Below are 15,822 nucleotides of genomic sequence, written 5' to 3' on the forward strand. Positions count from 1 at the left end.
AATCTGTAACACTCTTGTCTGGCAACATTTGTAATCCAGTTTGACTTTAGTTAGCCAGATGACCACTTATCTGAGGTGTGGCCAAGATTCCCATAGTCCCATGATGTTTGTTTACAGCCACTAGTCCTGTCTTTCAGTGCTCTAGACTGCTATTTAGCTGTAATTTACCCTAAGTGTCTTCTAAGAGCCCAGTAAGCAGTGGGAGTGTTGGTAATGCTGCAGGAAAATATTGACCTCCCATAGTCTGGCAAACTCTTATCTAGCACCTGTCTGGTCCCAAGGTTGCAGGACAAGAGAGGTTCAGCCTGTACCAACATATTTTTGGTCACACTCTTCGCTTCCTTGGAAACTAACCTCTGGTCTGGAAGGTGTGTGTGTTCATGCTGTAATATGTCTACATAGTCTTGTATATCTTGCAGGTAGTTTGATGGTGGAGCAAATACAACTTGTTTCTTCTGATAACATGATGCGTTGCGAATCTTTTTCCAATATCTGTTAGTCACTTGTGAGCCATTGTTCCTGATAACAAAGTCACAGAGGAATGTGTATTTCTCTGTCCTCCACATCCATGTCTTATGTTTATAGCGAATGAATGTATTTCCAGTTTAAGTTAAATATATGGCCATCTCCTGCTATGTGAATGAGGATTTATCTGTTCAATACATGTTGATTGCTTTCAGTTGCACAATTAAGGGATCATGAGGAAAGAATTTGATTTTTGGCTGGATCTCCCATTGTGGTTCTGGAAGGTCATTAGCTTGTCAGTCATAGCAGGTTTGAGTCTTTTTATCTGTTGTTCCTTCCACCACTGCCAGCTGGATATAGTAATGCTGGAGTCATAAGCACCAACGTATCTATATCTTATGTGACACAGTCCTGAGCAGTCTTTGTGGGTCTTGCGCTTTGGGGTGATTAACGTAATGCCTCAGAGGCTGGCTGTGCCCCCTTTTGCTTGGCCTCCAGGGGTCCCTTGGGGTAGGGCACAGTCTACTGAGCCATAGGCACAGTCATAAATGGGGAGAGTCCCCGCATGGGCATTGGAGCTCCCTCTGCTCCTTTGGAGCTCTCCTGGGGAGTGTGGGGTGGTCTGGCGGGGAACCTGGTCCTCTCCCACTTGATCCGGGTTCCTGCCCAGGGACCCTGGGCAGCTGCTGCTGGAGGGGCTGTCTCCCTCAGTTGAAAAGGCAACAGCTTCTTCCCTGGGCCACTCCCCCAGACTCTTTCCCTGGTTCCTCTTCCCATAGCTTCAGCAAGCCTTCCCTCTTGCAGGGCTCTCCTTTGCAGACCTTTCCTCCTTCCTGGTCAGCCCCCTTTCTCCTTCCCCCTCCTTACCTGAAGGGAGGCCTTTTCAAGGGCTCCACAGGCCTTGATTGGCCACAGGTGCTTAATTAGCCACAGATGTTGGTGCTGCAGGCTCATCCTTGTTGGACCTTAGTCGCTAGGGAACATAAAAGCACAGACCCAGATGCCCACGTACGTGCCCCCCCACTAGGCTATTGTAACCTTCTGTGGTCTGCCACACTTGGCATTAAATGTAAAAGGGGGCTGCTATTAAGGCCTTTTGTGGGAGTTTCTGAATTCAAGAATAGTTCACCACATATTTTATATGCCTTTTTCAGTTTTCTGTAGTATAGTACTAGAAATGTTAACATTCAAGTTTACTATTTAACTGGCTATAGTATGGTGATAATGCGATACTAGTGAATTCCCATTCCAAGTTAAATTGCATGAATTTGCTGTGGCCTCATTGAAGTCTGAACTGTGATACCATGCTGCTGAAATGTGTCATTGCTTTGTCTGTGATGGTCCCTGTGGTAATGTCTGACAGTTCATCTGCTTCCCGATGTCTTAACAGTAGTCTGCAGTAATGAGGTGATTGGTGGCAAAAAAGTCATACTATGCACCAAGATCAGTTGAGGATACTGTGCACTTTTCTTTTCATGCTTTTTCCTTTGCTATTTCTTCAATTATCTGGTTTACTCTTCAATTATCTTCATTTACTCTATTGTGATATTCACTATCTTTGCACATGTTTACATCTCTTGGTAGAGGTAGTGTGCGATCTCCCAGCATTCTCATTTAAATGTCTGCATGTTTCATCCCTATTACTAGAGTATCATGAATTAGTTATCTTTTATAAAATAAGAAGAGTCCTGTGGCACCTTATAGCCTAATGGATATTTTGGAGCATAAGCTTTCATGAGCAAAGACCCATTTCATCAGATGCATGCATGCATCTTTTATGTTTCATAATCACAGGAGTTAGCCATTGTGCAAATATTGTTTCTCTATTTTTACATCATAATGGTTGGACAGGTCCCTTTTTGTATATGACATTTTGTGGGTTGGAAATGCTTTTGGAGCAATTCTAAGGGTTTACAACTGGTTTTGTCTAATGCAAAACAAAACTGAAATATTTCTAAATTCTCTGCAAAAGGTGAGGAAGCTATAGCTCCCTGATATTCTGCCTGTTGGGCTGTGGCAAATGGCTAAGCTGTTAAGGAGAGACACAGGCTACATCTACACTATTTTTAATAAATTCATTTTTTTTTAACTTTGTTCCTATGAGTTCAGATTTAAGTGTCCACAAACCTTGAAATTTGAAACATAATTTTTCCATGTTGAATTTCCACATCTGCATTGTCCTATGCAAGTTTGACAATATGAGCAGTGCATTGTGGGTACCTATCCCACAGTGCCGTAGCCCTGGTTACTAGTGAGTGTTTCATGGTAGAATTCCAGACTGCAAAGCACTGTCTCAAAATTCAGAGCACCCAGTAACAGAATTCAGACCTTCCCGAAACCTGTCTGGATTCCCAGTGCCGTGCGTCCTCTGTGGACGTTGCTGTAGTGGTGGGTAGCTGTGCTATCGGCCCTGTCCACCACTGCCCAGTTCCATCAGCCGTGAGTCCGGAGCTTTATATTTGTAGGCCTGGGTGCTGCAAAATTTAAATTCTAAATCCAATTCAATTAAAAATTTGTGGGCTTCCTGTGACTTTCTTCCTGTGCTCACGGATGGAGAGAAGTGGAGAAGGAAGCAGCCATACATGGATGGCTACTGCATAGCTTTGCGGGATACATACAGGACACTTCTGGAAGCTAATAAATTCTAATTAAAGACATGGCGCTTCCACACTAGCCTTTATTTGAAATTTTAAATTTGAAACTGATGCTATACCCATCCAGTATTATCGATATTTTGTTATCACTATTGGGGCTCACTCATTTGAGCTAATGGTATTTACAGGGAAGACAGTAATATTTTAAAACTTTTTTGTGCCTTCATTTCAAAACTTATTTGAAGGCCTTGTCTATCCAGTTCAATGGGGACTACAGGGCTGTGATTTCTAAAACGTGTTAGTGTGCTGCACACTTACTGGCCTATGTAGACCTTGCTGGTGCATTTTAATGTAATAGTATGTTAAAACGCAGTAAAGAACTTCTTGTGTGTCTCAGCTGGGTCTGCAGGGTTCAGACCTCAGTTGTGTCTACTACTGCTCCATGTAGACAATTCAGAACGAGTCTGATTTTACTTTCAATTCTAATGCCATTTAAATTTAAAAGAACTTATACTAAACTGAGGGCTGCTCTAACAGCTTCTAGGCTCTAGCCCTAACTCTTCTGTTCAGCCAAATGATCTGCTAGCTAAGGCAATGATCTAGCAACTTGGTCTACATTAGCAAACCACAGCTCCTATGTAGACCAACTGCTTAAATTCTCTTTTCTGATGTATTCATTACAATAGGAAGTCTAGGACATAACCACAGAAAGTTAGTGACTTTTACCTAGGCCTTCTAAAGATGTGTTCTAAAAAACCTTAAACGTGTACCTTTGTGTAGACATGTTCTCCATGTGCTCCTTTTCAGCTCAATAGAAGAGTGGTAAAATGTTCTGTGAATCTTGTCTTTGCATTTATCTCATGCTTAGCAGTAGTGTTTTTCTACAGGAGTGGCTAAGTGGTACTTCATTTGGTGGTAGTCTGGTTTTTGTTTTCAAACATTAGTGCTATGTTTCCTAAAAATTCTGCACTGTTTTCATTGACATTTTGTCTGCATGGAGACCCAGTGAGATGCTTACATTGAAATTAAAATTTCCAGTGAAAGTAATAAAGTTTAAGTATTAGAGGTGTTTTTCCCTCTTTTGCCCCTGTAAGCCCATCAGTACAGGCCTATAATTTTAAAATATACCACCTGTTGTATTTTAATACAGGATTATACTTGAGAGAAACATAATTGGCAAAGAAGGCAAATGTAGTATATTGGGCGAGAGTATGGTCTAATAGTTACAGGCCATAACTGTTTTTAATTCCCATTTCTGTCGCTTGTTTATACAGTTGATACAGTAAACGCTTTCATATCTAGCATTCTATCATCCAGATCTCTCAAATAACTGGCATTTTAGTTATGTTTTCTGTAAGTACAGTATAGTGAAAGTAAATACAAATAAATACAGCAAATTCTGTATAAACCTACAGAGTACAATACTGCTGTTTAGTAAATAAAGTACTCTACATATATTTTTGTTAATATCTAATCTTGTTTTTCTTTAGTGGTAGGCATTGCTAGTTTAAAGCTGATGGATGTGGGTTATTGCAGGAGGAAGTGAACCTGTGCCCTTAGGGGCTGAAGCCCTGGCCTCTACCATATGAGCTACCAGACATGTAGCTCTTAGCTAATGCTGTAGAGCAGAGACTTCACTCTCCCTTGTCTGTGGTTCAGTGCCTCTGAGGTTACACTAGGCATACCTCTCTATTATCTAGAATATTTGAATATGTGGAAATCTTCCAGTCCAGGGGCTGCTGGATATGAAAGAGTTGACATAATTTTATCCTCTCTCTCTGCTTCAGTTGCCTCATTTGTAAAATGGAAATAACCTAACAGAGCTAAAGTGAGGCTTACTCACATCTTGTAAAATGCTTTGAGATTCTTGAATGCGTTAAGTGAAAGTTATTTGTGTATATTAATTTGCCCTAAAAAGAGGAAAATATAATTAATTTGGAAGACAGTAATCAACTATAGCAGTTTCACTGCCAAGCCACTGTTTCTAATTCAAACCAAGTTGATAGTGAATAGAAGTAATCACCATCTAATGATTTTTAATTCTGTTAGTGTTAGTGATCTCAGTCCAGGTCCCAGTGACTAGTATCTGTTTCTACATGGCTCCTATCTAGAGCTGAGATTAGCAACCTCATCAGAAAGGTCAAGGACCGAAAAACAAAAAAAACAAGACTGATCCCTCAGAGAGTGACTCTCTCTGCAGCCACCACACTGAGGCACAGTGGATTGGGTATTTGCCATCCCCCTCATTAGGATGAATAGGACTTTAGGATCCACAACTGAAACTGACAGTTTTCATGAGCACTAAAATCACTTCAAGAAATAATTCAAGAATATAGTTCACTGTGACTTAAGTTTGTAAATGGTCATAGGAAACCTCCCAACACAACATAAATAGCATTACTTTTTGTTTAGTGACAGCAATAATGTAGGTAGTCTGTTGTGTCCAACAATGACGTCTTGAGCTTGCACAGGCTCATCGATTGTGGACTCGTGTGGCTGAGGACACCAAGCTTTGAACAACAAGGGTGTTCACAGTGGGAGCAAGGGAATTGTCCTGGCTCTGTTGGTACAGCTGCTGCTGTGCCTTTCTTCCTCTCACGAGCATCAATGAGGCGTATGCATTGCTGCTCTTCAGAGTTGGCATACGCAGGTGGTATGAGAGCACGCCAGCCTGTTCGGTCCTAAGACATTGAAAATGACAGAATTGCTTGAAAAATACTCCACTATAAATAAGTATGAAATGATAAATTGTGTTTGAGTAATCATTCCCTCTGTACAATGTTGATTGCATATGGAGAATGTGAAAATCTATTGACATCTTTAGTTACCCAACTAGTTTATTTTTGGGACTTGATAAATTGGCAGGACATAGTGACCCTGTGGAAAGGGAGGGACTGCAGGTATTTTAACCAATGCTTTATGAAATGCTTATCATATGGCTTAGAAGGTTGTCCATCTCTTTACATCTTTTCCCTTTGACTGCAATAGAACGACAATTGAGTTTTAATCCTTTGTCATTTGGACAGAAATATTTTTGTCTTGGTCTCTATACATTTAAAAAAAAGTATACAAAGTCAGAGCATGGATGCTGTACGGCCAACATAAGTTACTTTAGAATCTTTTAACTTAATATGTTTATGAAGCATGGCATTAACTTTAACATTAACTTTGGGATTAGTCTGGAAAGAAGAGGTGAGTGGCAACTTTGCAGATCTGTGATCACTCCTGGGGGTCATATGCATTATTTGGATCAGCTGTATTATGAATTCAGAATTGGCTCCAAAAGATATCCTAATATTTCCTTGCATGTGGTTAATGATGAGTGGAAATAGGCTGGGGAATGATTGCTGGAAAGCAAGGACTATGAACAAAAGCACAATTGTATTCTGCCTGGCACTGGTATTGTTCAGGCTGGCAACTATACGCTTTGCACTTTGTGTCTCGAAAGACCACAGAAAATAATCCAAACTGACAGTAACAACTGCAGACTCTTGCAGGAGCTCTCCCCTTCCCATTATAAACTCTCCGCACCTGGCTGACTGTTACACAATACTTGTCCAGCAGAATTGGTAAGGGAGGGTGGGAGGAAGCAAGCATATAATTCCCACAGCAGTCCGAGTTTGGAAAGCAGACATGAGTTTGCATAGAGTAAATTTGTGTTTTGGTTCATGATTTACAGAAGTATTTGGGAAGCTAGCTTGAAAAAAAGCTGCATCTATTTGTGTCCCATCATTCCCAGACCTTACACAGGCAGAATTCCCCTCTCCCTCCCCCTCCCGTGATGGGGGGCCATGCTCTGTCCCTGTACTCTGATGCTCCAGCAACTGCCCAGACCTACTTTCTTTTAGTATTGAGGCAGACTGTATTTTACTATAAACTCTTCTGCCTAGTTCAGTCCAGTGCAGTGTTCTACTTTTAAATCTCTTACATCTTTCAGCCTTTACTAGACCCCTAAGAGGAAAGAAGATCTCTCTTTCTAGGGAGAGGAGCTCTTTCATGCTAGGCTCTGCTAGCTTGTTGGCATCATCTTGCCTTTCCCACCCCCTGGAATATTTCCTTCCTGACTTTTATGAGGTTATCAGCTAAGGCTTAATTGGTTCCTTACTTCCTCACTCTCTCCTAATTAGCTAACTGTGCAGTCAGCTATCACTGGGGGAAACTAATTGAGGTCTACTGTGATTTGAGTGCTGACCTACCTTTCAATTATCAGCACTCTGTCACCTCCCCTTTCCTGCAATACTATAAATGGTCAGTTGAATGTAAAAGTTGTTACTTTAAAAAATTCAGTAACTCTTTTCATTGTCACTGTTTCCAATAGCTTCTCAAAAGTGTAAATGAAAGGTTTCCTTACTTGCTTTTCACCACTACATGCATACACAAATATTATGTATGACATCACATATGTGGATGGTGTAGCTATGTGTCCTGCCTCCCCCTAGTTTGTGGGGTGTCTTGTGTCTGCAAAGGTATTGTACATAAATCTTTTCTCAAATGCCTTTGATTAGTTTGTTTGCAATGCTGTTATTCTGACAATGGTTGGTTGGTTTTTGGAGGATTTTTTTTTTTTTTTGCATAATTTTAAGAAAAGAAAGTGGCAAAGCTGCCCCCACTGTCCGGCATTTCTTGAGGTGCAACTGGTATGCTGAATAATATTCCCAGAGGGAAGATGAGGTCAGTCAGTGATTTCAGGTGTTGCTAACAGACCCTTGCTTATAAAACCCTTTTCCCCTCTTGTACAAGATTGCTGTGGCCAATTGTAGTGTGAAGTTTGTGGGATCATTGATTTTCTTTCGTCACCAGGGCAGAGAACAATGCATGAATTCAGCCCATGTTACTCTGGAGCTGTGAATTCTTGGACTGTACTCCTGGACTTTTCTGGTGATTTGGTACTGTGTGCCACTGGATTGGCTCACTTTACTTACCTGAGTAGCTGCATTTTGTGGATACTCCTTCATTGCTGGAAATGAGTACTAATATACCCTGCGTGCCACTACACTCTGCTATGCCCCCGCACCCCACCCCAGGGGCCATAGTGGGATCCTTGGGCTGCTTACCAACAGCATTTCTCCAGACCTCTGATATTGTCACAAAGGGACATGAGGGCTGGTCAGTCCTCTCCTTCCAAACTGCCCCCTAACAGGAGGAGATGTTTGGAGGAGAGGAGGCCAGGGAGCATAAAGAGGCCACCCACTCAAGTACACATCACATTCTTGTCCCCAGATTAACTGGCTGTCTGCACCACCTTCCCTGGCTGACAATGTTAAGATCTTGTAAAGAAGGTAGCTGACATTCTTCAGATTCCATTTGAAAAGATCAGGGATTTACAGCACAACCAGCTGGGCTTCCTACAGTCAGCAACAACCGGTGGCATTGCCCATTAACAAGGTGCTCCTAGATCTAGCTGAGACCGTGGCAAAAGCATGCTACTATTCCACCATCATGTAAAAGGATGGATATAAACTATTAAATTTCTTGAAATGACTCTGATTTCTTATTCTCCCACCCCATAACTCCCAGCAGTGGATGAGGTAAATGAGGAGAGCAGGTCCTTTCCAGGTGTACTTCATATGACAAGAATGAAAAGAAACTGGATCTATATGGACAGATGTCCTATTTGGCAGCAACCTTGCAGCTCCACATTGCAAACTGTCAGGTAGTCATCACCAAATACAGTTTCACAAACTACAGTAGGGGGATGACCTTTTTTGAACAACTGCCCTAGGAGCATTTCTAGGCCAGCATTTCAGAAGGCCAAATATTGGTCAATACTGTTTTTCTTCCATGGTTGTAGTGGACATTGTTGCCATGTCCATCTGTACAGTGGTAGTTTGCGCAGAGCATTGAGGCTCCAGCTCTTGGGATTTTCAAGAGAAGTACAGAATGCTGCTGAGGATCTCCCCTTTGATAGTCCACAGGCTTTTCTTGGAGACCTCATCTGAGTCCTTGCATATGCTGAAGGAAACCTCTTTATGTTGCCTGGGAATATATTCACGTACAAATAAGAGATGGTGTAATAAGGTGCCCAGAGATGCTGCCCAGAGATTGTATTCTGCGTTGTCTTCTGTAATTCTCTCCAAACCCATAAGGGAAAGACATAAGCTCAAAGAAGGAGGGCTGCCACCTGCCCTCCCTCCAGAAGCACCCAACCACCAGGCTGGCTGAAGGCTTGAATCCTCCTTCATCTCTGGTATTACAGCTGTGACCATTGGCTGATCATTTTGTCTTTGGAGATTCTTTCCCATTTTCAGTATGCCTGGAGGCTGCTGATTTAGACAAGTGGGACACAGAAGTCGTGATGCTGGATTATATCATCCCTTTTAGACATCACTCTCTCCCTTCAATGTCTGTTCCCCATCCCTGTTCAAGGACTCTTCCCACAAGCTTGATTTAAGACAGGGATGGGAAAATACCGGCCTATGGGCTGAATATGGTCTGCAAGGGTTAGTCCCTGGTAGATCCCCACCTTTATATTCACCTGTGCCTCCTGCAGGTACAATATTGGGCAATTGATGCAGCTCACCATTTGCAGCTAATGGGAGTTGCGGGAAGCAGTATCCCAGTCTGTGCTGCTGCTTGCCATTTCCATTGGCTGCAAACAGGTGATTCACAGGCAACAAGAGCTGAGACTGCCCAATTCCTGTGGATGCCCAGGTAAATATAGTAGTGGTGGGACTAACCCTGGCAGGCTGCTGTTTGGTTTTTTTTTTTTTTTTTTTTTGTCCACCACTGTATTAAGACATGAGGTAAATTCTTTCCTTTGGTTAGGAGCAAGAGATGCATTGCCTCCCTCTTACAGGGGAAAGGGGTTTTCTTCCAAGTATTTCCTTGTAACAAAGGACAGAGGATGGAGACCAGTCTTAGATGTAAGACTTGTGAACAAATGTGTAAAGCTTCACAAGTTCAGGATGTTGACTTTAACAGCTATAATTCCTTTAGTGGGAAAGGGGAGGGGATTTTCAGCTGTTGACATGCACAGCATTGTTTAAGAATATACCAATGTCTGAGACATGTAGGGCCACACTTACAGGGCTTCAATAAATACATTTTCTAAGTAGTGTGCTTTGATCCATGCAGTCAGGTTTGATGTGGCTCTGAGTACTGCAGTATTGTCTTCAGTTCTGAACTCAGTCCTGAAGTGCCTTCCTCCTCCTGGGGAAACTCCTCAGAAGTCATCTGAAATGGAGTACCCATTGGGATGCTGCTGAAAGAAGAGTGCAGTAACTGCAGTTCTTCGAGATGTGTGTCTGTATTGGTGCTGTTTTCTGTGGAGACATTCAGGTGGAGAAGGAACTGAGGGCATTTGGTACATACATTTCTATGTATGCTTGGAGTCAAATATGAGGAGGCATATCATGTCTGCATAGGCTTGCAAACTCTGCTAGTAAAACAATGTCTGATCATGGGCTCAAGAGGTTCATAACATGCTTGAAATGAAGCACCCACAGGGAAATACATTTTAAAGACCTGCAGTTACTCCACAAAGTAACTTCTTGATTTTAAAAGGCTGTTTCTTCATAAAAACACATTTAATTTGAAAACCTTTGACTAGATATGATAGTGGTTTATAAGGGAATGTCCTTTTACTCGTTGTACTTTGGGCTACCGTGTATAGGCACTGCTCCGGCCATCTGATCTACGTGCTGTCTATGTGCAGAACACCGCTGATTTCAGTGAGGCACTGCACAAGTGTAGGTGGCCACCCCCACAGATTTGACTTCAGGTTAAGGAGGATAGCGAATATTTTAATATGAAATTAAGGTACAGATTCAATCTCAAAAGAAGAAGCATAAGAATATTTTAGACCATAAAATCTCTTATTTTTTTTTTTTTTTTTTTTTGGGTCCAGAATTTTTAATCTTTCCTATACTTAGATTTCCACTTGTATTACCTCGATTTGAGGGGTCTTCACAGAGACATTCTCACAGATACGTCCCCTCCCCGTCATGATCATGGGGGCTGTCTCCTTTCCCGTTCACATAACATTCCTGTGGCAGCTACAGAAGTTGTTTGTCATTGGTTTGCAATCTGTTTTTCATTTGAAGCCTCCCACTCTTTGGTACAGATTAATGGCTGGGTGTTACAGCCCAATCCCCCTGATGCTGCTGGCCTTCATTTCTTCTGTCCTCTTTCCCTGTTGCATAACTTTGTTTTTGTCTGTGATTTTTTTTTTCAAAATCTAATTTATTAAGTTTAATAGGTAATATTTAATACATTTTCCTGCTCCTCTCTTGCTCCTCTTTTGATTCCATCTCTGTCCCTATCCCTGTTCCTCCACTTACCTTTGGGCCACATGCTGCTGGGAGTGAGAGGCTTCCACTGGTGCTACTACCTTCTACTAGTAGCCTGTGCATGTGACCTGATACTGCTACCAGTTTAGGAGCAGGAAGAGAAGACAAGTAGGTTTCACAGTTCTTTATATGCCCTACTTAAAACAGAAGCATGTTTGCAGAAGTGGGATGTGGAGTTCTGCAGCTTTCTCAGCTGCAGTGCTAGTCACTTCTGTGTTGTGCCTCCCAAACCAAACTTGGGGCAACACTAGGTTAAAAGGAAAAAGTAGTATTAGGGAAGTATTATGCTTATTTTAAATTGCATCTCATGAGAAGTATTATTTCCTTGCCATTGTTTACTTCTGCTCATGGCTTACTTTTTTCTGTTTTTTCTCTGTCCTCCTCGTCACCTGCACAAGCTTTCCTGCTACTTGCTTCCCTGTTCTCTTCAACATGTTGCTCAGCTACTTGGTCCTCTTCTCCCATCTGGATATACCAGTTGACTCTCTCTTCCCACTTTCCTAGATAGTTCCCTTTCCCTGATAGCTAGTGGCTCTGGACTCTGAGGTTAGTTCTTGTTTCTTCGTCATGAGGTAGAAAATTAGAGGCAGGTAGGCAGCAGGTCTGGCCTTACGATAAAGCAAGCCAGGCAGCTGACTTGGGCCCTGTGCCTTCAGGGCCATGTGCTCCAACTGAGCTGGGCCTGGCTGTCAGCAAGCTGCCTTAGGCCTTTCAAACTCTTTAGACAGACAGACCAGCTTTATTTCATTTCCAGCTGTTTATAAATCTTTCCTGGCTCTTGTTGTCAATGAAGCATTTGGAAGCAGGAGGAGGAGAAGCCACCACCATGAGACCATCTCATTCTGAGGTCTGCAGCATGTGTTCTGTCATTGGATGGTGTTTTATGTCCCATGTCTAAGTGGAGAAGTATTTCAGGGAATTAGGACCCCAGGGCAGGAGTTCCTGTCTCAGGACTGGTTACTTTTCTTCCCCAATCCATTTTGCAGAGCCAGCTTATGTTTTGAAATTAAACAAAACAACCATACAAAAAACAAAAAACAAAAAAAAACAAACCCTCAGCCCCATGTGAAAGCAGTACAGGGCCAATCAGAGGGTGGGAGGGCGGGGAACCTGGAGGGCCATTTGGCTTTGGCCTCAAACTCGAAGGGGGCCTCACAGATTTAGACACTTGTTAATTTTTTGGTTGAATCATTTTCACAACTTGTTTTTATGAACATCTCTGAATAATTAATTCATTTGTGCAGAAAGAGGCTCTGGGTTATTAATATTCAAACTGTTTCTTTTTTGATACCCTGTTTTGTTTCCAGTTGTTGTTGTTTTGTTATTATTATTATTTATTATTATTATTATTATTATTATTATTGCTAGGGGCATCAAAAGTTGGAAATAGCCCAGGCCTCTCTGAACGTCTGAGAGGTCCTTTAGTTTTTGGGGAGTATCCCTCACTTTCACCTGAAAGTAGTCACCAATGGTTTTACAGAGAGAAGGAGACTTAGAACAAATATATAGCACTAGTATTGCTGTTCTTAGTGTGAGATAGATGCAAGAGTATATTGTATTAAAGAGGCAGTGCTTACAGTGAAGAGGCACTGATCTCCAGATTCTGAACAACCATTTTCTGCTTCATCTGAGCAAGACTTTATGAGAACCAATCGCATTCCAGAGACAGCCCATTTTCCTGGCATAATGAAACCCCAGCATGGTCCTACTCATGTTGTTTAGGAGAAGTTCTTAAATAAACAGGCAAATAAACTCTCTATAATATACGGTAGATAAAAAGACTGAAAGATTTGTGTTGTGGAGGAAAAAAAAATTTTTTTCCCCTTTAGTATCAGAATTGCAGGTCTTCCTCCTTTCAGAAATTCTGACTAGAGAGCTACTAACATTATGCCATTGCAAAAATTGAGAAACAAAGGTTGAGCAATTGAGGGGAAATTGTTTTTAGTTACTGTTTAAAGCATTTTTGTTAACAACTATTAATTCCAGGGCTTCATGACCAGTTGACACGAAATATGCAACTGTCCTCTCCAATGCTGTGCAGTTTAGGTGTGAGAATTTTTAATTAACATTTGCACTACTTTAAGGAAGTCCTTCAGCAGCACCAGAGAAGACTAATCTTCATATTCTTGATGTTTATAAATATTTTTAAAAAACTACAGTAATAAGAAAAATCCCTTCTTATTTTAATACACATTATAAGGAAGATTGGTTGTGACTGGTGAGGGTGGTTCTGAAGGGGCACCAGCCACATGTCCCTGCCCAGCTTCCTTGCCACACCCTGCCCCTTTTCCCCCACTCCACATCTATCTGCCCTTTTTCCTCTGGAAGTGCCACACTTCTTTCTGTGAGTGCAGGGGCTGTCCTTCTCTGAGAGGAAGGAGGGAAATGTGTCTGCACTTCAGTGAAAGCAAGGTGGAACTGACGGTCAGAGGGGGCTGGCCCACACTGAGGGGGGTGCATGTAACCTCCTGTGCACCCACACGTCACCCCTGAATGAGCTAAAACGAGGAAGAGGCTGGTGGGTGCGGGGGTTGAACAAACCCTCACTTTGTTGAAAGTGAGGAGTAAGTTTCAGATAGTCATGAATGGATTAGAGGAAAGTCTCTACCTCCTTTTTACTGACCACTACTTTAAACAAGACTTTGTGCATGATGGTGTATTGTAATGATCACAGCAAGATGGAAGCCAAAATATTGCCATTAAATATTTTCCATTAAATAAATATATTATTGAGCTTTGCTGAGAATTTGAATAGCACTTTTCTGTGAATGGTTGTATTCAGCATGCTGTTGCTGTTATTTGTTGATTTACAGTACAGTACACATCTGTATCCACAGTTACTTCACTATCCTCCCTGAAATCATTTTTCAAAACTCTTCCTTACCATACCTACTAAAAGCATGACAGCAGTTACATTATTCGTATGCAGGGACTGCTGCCTTTCACCAGTACTGTGTAATTGTTTCTTTGAACTCCCCCCATCTGTCTCTGTCCAACAACTGTCAGCAAGGTAAGACAGCAACACATCTTTCTATTCTTTTTTGTACAGCATTTCACATCATATTATGCATTTGATTCACTTTTTCCTTATGTTTTATAGTGTCCCATAGAGAAAGGAAGCAAATATTGCTGTTAAGTAGCAGAGATACTTTGAGGTGAAATTGTACGTGATAGCATATGCACTTGAGGAAAATGGTACTAGTTAGGCTGTGCTATCCCTTGTGGAACAATTTCTGTTCCCAGGATCTCTTTGGGTCACCAAAGGCACTTGTTAGTAAGTCCTGTTGTGCTGAAAGTGCAAAGGGAATGAAGAATGCACGTGCAAGATGAACTGTGATTGCAGAAACTGGCATATCTCAAGTTCACGAAGCAGCTCATTTTTTAAAGGGACATAATCAAAAATTACTTGTCAGAATTTTTCCCTAACATTGTAAGTACACACCTAAGATTAAATAAAGCAAATATTTCCTTAATTGCTTTATTTGCTGTCTTTGATAGCACAGTTTTCTTTATATACAGAAGTCAGTTTCTCCCATAGCCTGGGATTTTTCACACAGCAACAGAGAAGAGAAAATGTATTCTTAAAAACCACAAAAATTGGCAGAGGGACTCAAGAACAGGAGTTGAACCTGAAACTACTTTTAACTATTTTTGTGGTTGGTTAGACTGTACAGTGACTGTCAGTTTAAATAACTAATTATTCTATTTGTTTTTAAATATTACTGATACTTACCTATCATTTATATCTCAAAGCATTTTTAAATAGGTGCCTGTCACTGTTCCTGTCTTACAGAGCAGAAACTCAGTTTTGCTAAAGTTAATAATTTTACATTTAATTTTTTTTCTAAAGACTCGGCCTTAAGGCATGGAGGAGAATGATGTGAGAATGTTGGCTTTTGTATTTTTTAAAGTGAGTTTCAGGCCTCCTAGCTGCTAAGAAAAGCTTATAGGAAAAAGCTCAAACCCAACAAGGCAAATAAAAATAAACAACCTAAAATGAATATATTTTTAAACTATCATGATTTTTAAGTCTCATGATTATTGGAGGTCCCAACTCACATTTTTAAATGTTTGGGATTGGCAATTAATACTGGAAGCCAAAGGAGTGTTTGATTTTAGGCAAAGCGCTGAAGCAGTGAGTCAGCAGCAGAGCCCTCCCATCTCCTGTGCTACAGAGTCACACTCTCTATCCCACATTTATGTACATCTTTTTGCTTGTCTCCCCTGGAGAGTTTGTAAACAGAACTGTTGGGTGAGTGTATGATCCCAGAAGGTGGCCTGCTGGATATTTTGTCTCTGACCTACGTAACCCAATTGCCACTTGTAATATATTAATTCCTGCCTATGTAACTGTTTTGAACACAGGAAATTCCAAAGAGAGGTTTCCTCCGTAGAAAGATAAACTGGATGGGTACTCTTCCTGGGCCAGTTTTCTCCAGAAGTCAGTCATCCTCCTGGTATGGTTTCAAGAGATG

General features: G+C 41.4%; 1 protein-coding gene across 2 annotated transcripts in view; it reads left to right on the forward strand.

Moving 5' to 3' along the window:
* Positions 1-15,822, forward strand: part of MIDEAS (mitotic deacetylase associated SANT domain protein) — a 93,119-nt gene that overhangs the window by 10,310 nt on the left and 66,987 nt on the right. The window lies entirely within an intron of this gene.

Source organism: Carettochelys insculpta, chromosome 6 (genome assembly GCF_033958435.1).
Source record: "Carettochelys insculpta isolate YL-2023 chromosome 6, ASM3395843v1, whole genome shotgun sequence".
Classification (NCBI taxonomy): domain Eukaryota; kingdom Metazoa; phylum Chordata; order Testudines; family Carettochelyidae; genus Carettochelys; species Carettochelys insculpta.